General features: G+C 47.5%; 1 pseudogene; it reads right to left on the reverse strand.

The window, feature by feature from the left end:
• Positions 1 to 7340, reverse strand: part of LOC120381498 — a 384534-nt pseudogene extending 377194 nt beyond the window's left edge.
• Between the last annotated feature and the right edge of the window lie 1275 nt (positions 7341 to 8615).

The following is an 8615-nucleotide window of genomic DNA, read 5'->3' on the forward strand; positions in this document are numbered from 1 at the left end:
AAGGAAACAGAGGGGCAGGGTTGAGAGAGGTCAGTGATTTACTCCCAGCAGGGGACACTGTCTTTTTGAGTATCAGAGGGGTGGCCGTGATAGTCTGGATCTGTAAAAGGCGACAGAGTCCTGTGGCGCCTTCTAAACTAACAGACGTATTGGCGCATGAGCTTTCGTGGGTGAATCCCCACTCCGTCAGATGAATGGAGTGGGAATTCTGTGCCTGGCTAGCCAACTACAAAAGCAGTTTCTCCTCCCTTGGTGATCACACCTCAACTGCTAGAAGAGGGTCTCATCCTCCCTGATTGAACTAACCTCGTTATCTCTAGACTGGTTCTTGCCTGCATACTTATACCTGCCCCTGCAAATTTCCACTACATTCATCTGACGAAGTGGCATTCACCCACGGAAGCTTATGCTCCAATACGTCTGTTAGTCTGTAAGGTGCCACTGGACTCTGTCTTTTTGAGGCGAGTGCTGCTGGCTTGGGATGGTGCTGACGATGGATAGAAAAAAGGCTGGAGTCAATGACAGATGGGACCACAGAAGGGGAAGGGGAATGGCAGCCCCACAGAAGGTCCTGGGTGCTCAGATGCCCCAGTTATTGCACCCAGGCCTGTCCTAGAGAGAAAAGACACCGAGGACCCAGCCCCTACAGTGATCCCATGGACAAGAACCTGGTTAGGAGTGGGGTGAAGGTTCCTCTGGGCAAAGGGAGCTGAAATCCTCCGTGTCCTGGAATTTAAGCAATGAAAGCTTCAAACCCTGCACGGGTGTGGGCTGAGGTGCATCAGCAGAAGGTTGGGCTGGACAGGTGTGGCAGGTTTGTATCATTTTTGGTGGTGCCCAGAATGGGACCAAGTCCTGCCCCACCTGCCACACACACCTGCCTAAGGCTCTGGGAAGGAGTTTGGGTGTGGGAGAGAGAGGGGTTGGGCTCTGGGAGAGTTTGGGTGCAGGGTCTGGGCTCAGTCAGAGGGTTGTGGCGAAGGAAGCAGTGTGGGGGGCAGGCTCTTGGAGGGAGTTTGGGTGCAGGTGTGGGGTCTGGGCTGGGGCAGGGGTTGCAGGAGAGGGTGAGGGGTGCAGCATTTACCTCGGGCATCTCCCGAAAGCAACCCGCAGCCCCTAAGCTGGAGGGCGGGGGCGTCTCTGCGCACTGCTGCCCGCAGACTCCACCCCTGCAGCTCCCATTGCCACAGTTGGGGCGGGGGCAGCATGTGGAGACCCCACCACCCCCACAGTTGTTCTTCTCACAGCTGGCTGATGGGGGGCAGCAGGGGAGCTCCCAAATCTGGGGGGATCTTTCTGTGCCCCACTGTTAGTTCTCCATCCTATCTCCCCCTAACCACGCACACCACTCCCCTCCCCATTATCAGTGTTTTAGAGAGACCCCTCCCTCCCTTTATGGGATACAGACTCTCTGTGACAGAGACTGACTGGGGCTCCTCTCTGCATGGCCCCAGTGGGGAAGGAAAGAGACTGGGGGAGGGGGAGAAGATGGGCAGAAGGAGTCAAATGGGGCAAAGCCAGAATAGAGATTTTCTTCCTGTTAAAATGTACTGGAGTCTCATCGCTGAAAAGCCGCATCTTGAGTTAAGTTTGAACCAGCAGCCTTTCAATTACCAGGCAAAGGTGTGAACCACAGAGACTGATAACTGCCTGCTTCCCAAATGTGTTTAAAAAACACCTACAGGGGTGCAACTGGTTAGTGCAGAGGGGCCATCTGTTGGGGTTATGAGTTCAAGCTTTCTCTCAAGACCTTGTTTCTCTTACCTGTGTAGTTTGTTTTGCCTAATTCATACACAAAGTGCTATACTAGAAAAAGGAGAGTAAGTTCTAAAATGTAGAGGTGGGTGCATACTTTAGAAACATCCCCCCTGTGCTGCCATTAGTTCCAGCAGATTGTTCACTGGAAGGGCAAATTGATTTCTTTGCTGCTGAGAAAGATGCCAGGACAGGTCTGTAGGCACCAGATCTCCCTGCTTCTTCCAGCTCCTTCCCTGCCCCAGTCACTGCTGTAGGAGGATCCTATATGCACTGAGCCTAAACATTTTCCTGGGCCTTCTTAGCATAGTTGGCAGCATGTCAGTCTCATACTCAGTAGGTCCTGAGCTCACACCTCAGAAAAGACAATGGTTTTCTGCTCCCTGCTTCAGATTTTCTAAAGGAAATCAGAGAAAAGAAGCTATAGGAGAGTGGTTCCAAGACACTCTAACACACACAGATTTTTCTAAGGCATTAACTTTTCCTTCTCTGTGGAGTTTGTATTCTCCACAGAGCAAAATAAAACATGCAAGTCTAAGACTAATACAGTATGAAACTCAATACAGATAAAATCTCACCCTCAGTGATCTTCCTACAAGCTTCTTTTGCAGACTAGACATTTCTTGTCTGGGCCCAATCTTTGCACCTGGTATAGTCCTTGTTCCAGCTCAGGTGGTAGCTAGGGGATTTCTCATGACTGCAGCCACCTTTCTTCTGTTCCACCCCCTTATACAGCTTTGGTACAAGGCAGGAATCTTTTGTCTCTCTCCTGGGGAAAAGCCCCAGGTTTAAGATGGATTCCTGTACCAGGTGACATGGTCACATGCCCTGTGAGACCCCAAGCCTTCATTGTTCCTGGCCTGACTATCAGATGGTGCAGGACAGAGCCATCTCCAGTCAATTGTCCTGGTTAATGGGAGCCATCAAGAGTCCAAACCACTATTAATGGCCCACACATTGCGGACCTCAGAGTTATAGTTCATATTTCTAGCTTCAGATACAGGAAAGATCGGTTCATACAAATAGGCTGAACACACACAGTAGATAATAAGCTTTGTAATGATACTGCACAAGAGACCTTTTGCATGAAGCATGTTCCAGTTACATTATATTCACACTCATTAGCATATTTTCATAAAATCATCAACATCACAGCAGGGAAAGGGTTTTACTGCGGCACCTGGGAGCAGTTGAGTTTCATGTTCAGGCTCTGCTATGAGTTCCTCCAGGTTTCCCATAAGCACACAGGGCCCTTAGCGGGTACTCTCGATACAGGAATGGCCCAGATACAATGAAGTGATGGGAATTGCATTTTCCTTTTTAATTTTTGAATTTCCAATGACATTTCTATTTGTGATTTTGTTTTGCTTCATATAACTGTGTTTTCTCAGGGACTTGATATTTACCAGGCTAACTAACAGCTAATAACGGGAGACTTCCAAGCAGGGCGTGGGCGAGCGGAAAAGAACTGTAAGAGACGCTGGTTTTCGACCTTGTGTTAGATAAGAATAGAATGCAGATTGTAGCAGAAATTGCTGAGAGAAGTAAGCTATCAGAAAGGAATATGTACAAACAAAATGCAGTTGTTGCTCGTTACTGTACGTCGCAAAGGTATAAATGCTTGCCTTAATTGTTTATCTAACCGAGACCTACCTCGTGAGGGGAAACTCTGCCTGTCTGTACTCTCCCGAATAACTGCAGTTGCTCTAAATAAACGGCATAATATAATAACATTTAACATCTCTGTGGTGGGAAGAACATCTCAACAGCCCAACACTGTGGCATTTGATTTCAAAAGGAGAACTATACAAAAATGAGGGGGTTAGTTAAACAGAATTTAAAAGGTACAGTGACTAAAGTGAAATTCCTGTAAGCTGCATGGACACTTTAACGACACCATAATAGAGGCCCAACTTAAATGTATACCCCAATTTAAGAAACACAGTAAAGAACTAAAAAGAGCCACCGGGCTTAACAACCATGTAAAAGAAGCAGTGAGAGACAAAAAGACTTCCTTTAAAAAGTGTAAGTCAAATCCTAGAAAGGAGCATAAACATTGCCAAATTGTAGGTGACAAATCTGAGGAACTGTCACAGACTGAAGTGTCACTAGAGGAGGTTTTGGAATTAATTGATAAACTCAACATTAACAAGTCAGCAGGACCAGATGGCATTCACCCAAGAGTTCTGAAAGAACTCAAATGTGAAGTTATGGAACTATTAACTATGGTTTGTAATCTGTCCTTTGAATCAGCTTCGGTACCCAATGACTGGAAGTTAGCTAATGTAACGCCAATATTTAAAAAGGGCTCTAGAGGTGATCCCGGCAATTACAGACCAGTAAGTCTAACATCGGTACCGGGCAAATTAGTTGAAACAATAGTAAAGAATAAAATTGTCAGACACATAGAAGAACATAAATTGTTGGGCAAAAGTCAACACAGTTTCCGTAAAGGGAAATCATGTCTTACTAATCTATTAGAGTTCTTTGAGAGGGTCAACAAACATGTGGACAAGGGGGATCCAGTGGACATAGTGTACTTAGATTTCCAGAAAGCCTTTGACAAGGTCCCTCGCCAAAGGCTCTTACATAAATTAAGCTGTCATGGGATAAAAGGGAAGGTCCTTTCAAGGATTGAGAACTGGTTAAAAGACAGGGAACAAAGGGTAGGAATTAATGGTAAATTCTCAGAATGGAGAGGGGTAACTAGTGGTGTTCCCCAAGGGTCAGTCCTAGGACCAATCCTATTCACCTTATTCATAAACGATCTGGAGAAAGGGGTAAAAGTGAGGTGGCAAAGTTCACAGATGATACTAAACTGCTCAAGATAGTTAAGACCAAAGCAGACTGTGAAGAACTTAATAAAGATCTCACAAAACTAAGTGATTGGGCAACAAAATGGCACATGAAATTTAATGTGGATAAATGTAAAGTAATGCATATTGGAAAAAATAACTCCAATTATACATAAAATATGATTGGGAGTAATTTAGTTACAACAAATCAGGAAAAAGATCTTGGAGTCATCATGGATAGTTCTCTGAAGATGCCACGCAGTGCAGAGGCGGTCAAAAAGCAAACAGGATGTTAGGAATCATTAAAAGGGATAGAGAATAAGACTGACTATATTATTACCCTTATATAACTCCATGGTATGCCCACATCTTGAATTCTATGTACAGATGTGGTCTCCTCATCTCAAAAAGATATACTGGCATTAGAAAAGGTTCAGAGAAGGGCAATTAAAATGATTAGGGGTTTGGAACGGGTCCCATATGAGGAGAGATTAAAGAGGCTAGGGCTTTTCAGCTTGGAAAAGAGGAGACTAAGAGGGAATATGATAGAGGTATATAAAATCATGAGTGATGTGGAGAAAGTAGATAAGGAAAAGTTATTTACTTACTCCCATAATATAGGTTCACTCCCTGGGCTGCTTCTGCTCTACAACTATAATTGTCTTTTACACCAAAATCACTAACTTGAGCACCCAATTCCATGTACAGTCCTAGTGGATGTAAGGCACAGGTAACTTTTGCCTCAGGGTAGCTTGTTGGCATCAACCTCTCCCCCACCTGGAGCTGATGAAATTCCTGGCTGGAGGGACACACGCTCTTACAAGTCAAAAGGGAAGGAGCTGATAGAAAAGATCACAGGACTGACCCCAAAGAAGGGTGAGCTGCAAAAGGCAGAAGCAGGCAACTCATCTGGCAGAGCCGAGAGACCACAGTGAAGATGGTGCAAAGATCACTATATTGGAATTAGCAAATCTGATTTTTTAAAAAACAAATCTTTGGGAAGCCCTAATAAAGGCATTTCTTACAGTTCTCTCCGATTTGGATTTTCTGATATCTAATAGGGAATGACATCTGATTGAAGCTTTTCCCAAATGCAGAGCATGTGTAGGGTCTCTCTCCACTGTGGATTCTACGATGTCTGACAAAGTCTGAGTGCTCAATGAAACTTTTCCCGCACTCAGAGCATGTGTAGGGCGTCTCTCATGTGTGGATTCTCTGATGTGTGACAAGGCTTGAGCGCTGACTGAAGCATTTCCTGCACTCAGAGCATGTGTACGGCGTCTCTCCTGTGTGGATTCTCTGGTGTGTGATAAGGTTTGAGCGCCGACTGAAGCTTTTCCCGCACTCAGCACACGTGTAGGGCTGCTCTCCTGTGTGGATTCTCTGATGTCTGATAAGGGCAGAGCGCCGACTGAAGCTTTTCCCACACTCAGAGCATGTGTAGGGCGTCTCCGCTGTGTGGATTCTCTGATGTGTGATAAGGATTGAGCGCAGACTGAAGCTTTTCGCGCACTCAGCGCACGTGAAGAGCGTCTCCCCTGTGTGGGTTCTCTGATGTCTGATAAGGGCAGAGCGCCAACTGAAGCTTTTCCCGCACTCAGAGCACGTGTAGGGCGTCTCCCCTGTGTGGATTCTCTGATGTGTGATAAGGTTTGAGCGCCGACTGAAGCTTTTCCCGCACTCAGCTCATGTGTAGGGCATCTCCCCTGTGTGGATTCTCTGATGTGTGATAAGGTGTGAGCGCCGACTGAAGCTTTTCCCGCACTCAGCGCACGTGTAGGGCGTCTCCCCTGTGTGGATTCTCTGATGTGTGATAAGGCTTGAGAGCTGACTGAAGCTTTTCCCGCACTCAGCGCACGTGTAGGGCTGCTCTCCTGTGTGGATTCTCTGATGTCTGATAAGGGCAGAGCGCCGACTGAAGCTTTTCCCACACTCAGAGCATGTGTAGGGCGTCTCCGCTGTGTGGATTCTCTGATGTGTGATAAGGATTGAGCGCAGACTGAAGCTTTTCGCGCACTCAGCGCACGTGAAGAGTGTCTCCCCTGTGTGGGTTCTCTGATGTCTGATAAGGGCAGAGCGCCAACTGAAGCTTTTCCCGCACTCAGAGCACGTGTAGGGCGTCTCCCCTGTGTGGATTCTCTGATGTGTGATAAGGTTTGAGCGCCGACTGAAGCTTTTCCCGCACTCAGAGCACGTGTAGGGCATCTCCCCTGTGTGGATTCTCTGATGTGTGATAAGGTGTGAGCGCCAATTGAAGCTTTTCCCGCACTCAGCGCACGTGTAGGGCGTCTCCCCTGTGTGGATTCTCTGATGTGTGATAAGGTGTGAGCGCCAATTGAAGCTTTTCCCGCACTCAGTGCACGTGTAGGGCGTCTCCCCTGTGTGGATTCTCTGATGTGCGATAAGGATTGAGCGCCAACTGAAGCTTTTCCCGCACTCAGCGCACGTGTAGGGCGTCTCCCTTGTGTGGATTCTCTGATGTCTGATAAGGTGTGAGAGCTGACTGAAGCTTTTCCCGCACTCAGCGCTCGTGTAGGGCGTCTCCCCTGTGTGGATTCTCTGATGTGTGATAAGGTTTGAGCGCCGACTGAAGCTTTTCCCGCACTCAGCGCACGTGTAGGGCGTCTCCCCTGTGTGGATTCTCTGATGTCTGATAAGGTGTGAGCGCCGACTGAAGCTTTTCCCGCACTCAGCGCACGTGTAGGGCGTCTCCCCTGTGTGGATTCTCTGATGTCTGATAAGGCTTGAGCGCCGACTGAAGCTTTCCCCACACTTGTGGCATTTGTAGTGTGTCTCTTCCAAGTTGATTCTCTCATGTGTAATAAGGGCTGAGAGGCTACTGAAGTTCTCCTCTGGCCTCTGCTGAGTCTCAGAGGCTTTTACTGTTTCTCGGAGTGCACAACTCCTGGAAACATTCCCTTTGGGTTTTTCTGATAACGTCCCATGTGGTGCTCCTTGTTCAGCATCTTCCTGCTGGGGTTTCTGCTCCTCATTCTCACGCACCATGCTATCACCTGATGGGAGACAGAGAGAATCCAGACATAGGTCACTCCCTGTGCCTGAGAGAAAGGAAATCTCAGAGACAGGAATTTTAAAAGGGATGAACAAACCAAAATATGTGCAGGAGAGATCAAACCTATCAGGAGCTGATTTTCCCCAGAAGAGAGAGGAAGGGATCAGTTTTGGTCTGCATTTCACCAGAACATGGAGGGGGGAAAGTGGGATCAGGCAGGGATCTGCTGCCAGTTGTTAGTCAGGATAGGTGGGAAGCCATGAGTGACATCTGCCTAATTATTCCACATCTGCAGGGAACAATCCTGAACTTGGAGAGCTCACAAAGTCTTTGTAGGGCATCCCAAATGTTTCCTGTATTCACGGACAGTTTTTGACTTGCTTTAACCAAGTCCTCACCTGTGCAGGCAGCTCTTGGAAGCACTTCTTTCTCAGAACCCTGGAGGTCCTGGACCCACGGCTCTTCCCCTGCTCCAGCTGGGAGACCACATCAGGTTTGGAATTTAGAAACCCTATGCCAGACAAAGAAAACAAGGGAGGTCGGTGGAATTTGTGGGATACTTGTTACAAAGAATATTCCATGGTTTTAAGCTACGATCATTTTTAAGCAGTAACATCTGTGGCAAAGTTCCTCCTCTCCTCTAGTAGGTCCTGCGCTTATTGGCGGATTTCCTCCCCTCAGTGGTCTTCCCCTTGGATAAAACCCACAGTCTGGATCAACTCCTCCTATATCTGTTTAGGAGTAGCGAGACTTGGGGGGAACCCGGTCCCACCCTCTACTCCGGGTTCCAGCCCAGGGCCCTGTGAATTGCAGCAGTCTCTATAGTGCTACTTGTAACCGCTGCTTGACTGCTACAGCTCCCTGGACTACTTCCCCATAGCCTCCTTCAAACACCTTCTTTATCCTCACCATAGGATCCTCCTGGTGTCTGATACTGCTAGATTGTATGGTGTTTCCTCAATCCTCCAGTAGTACCCCCTCTCAATTCTTAGTTCCTTGTGTCTCTGACTCCCAGCTCCTCATACGCACTTCCTTCCTCTGGCTCCTCCTCC

This window comes from Mauremys reevesii, linkage group 14 (assembly GCF_016161935.1).
Source record: "Mauremys reevesii isolate NIE-2019 linkage group 14, ASM1616193v1, whole genome shotgun sequence".
Classification (NCBI taxonomy): domain Eukaryota; kingdom Metazoa; phylum Chordata; order Testudines; family Geoemydidae; genus Mauremys; species Mauremys reevesii.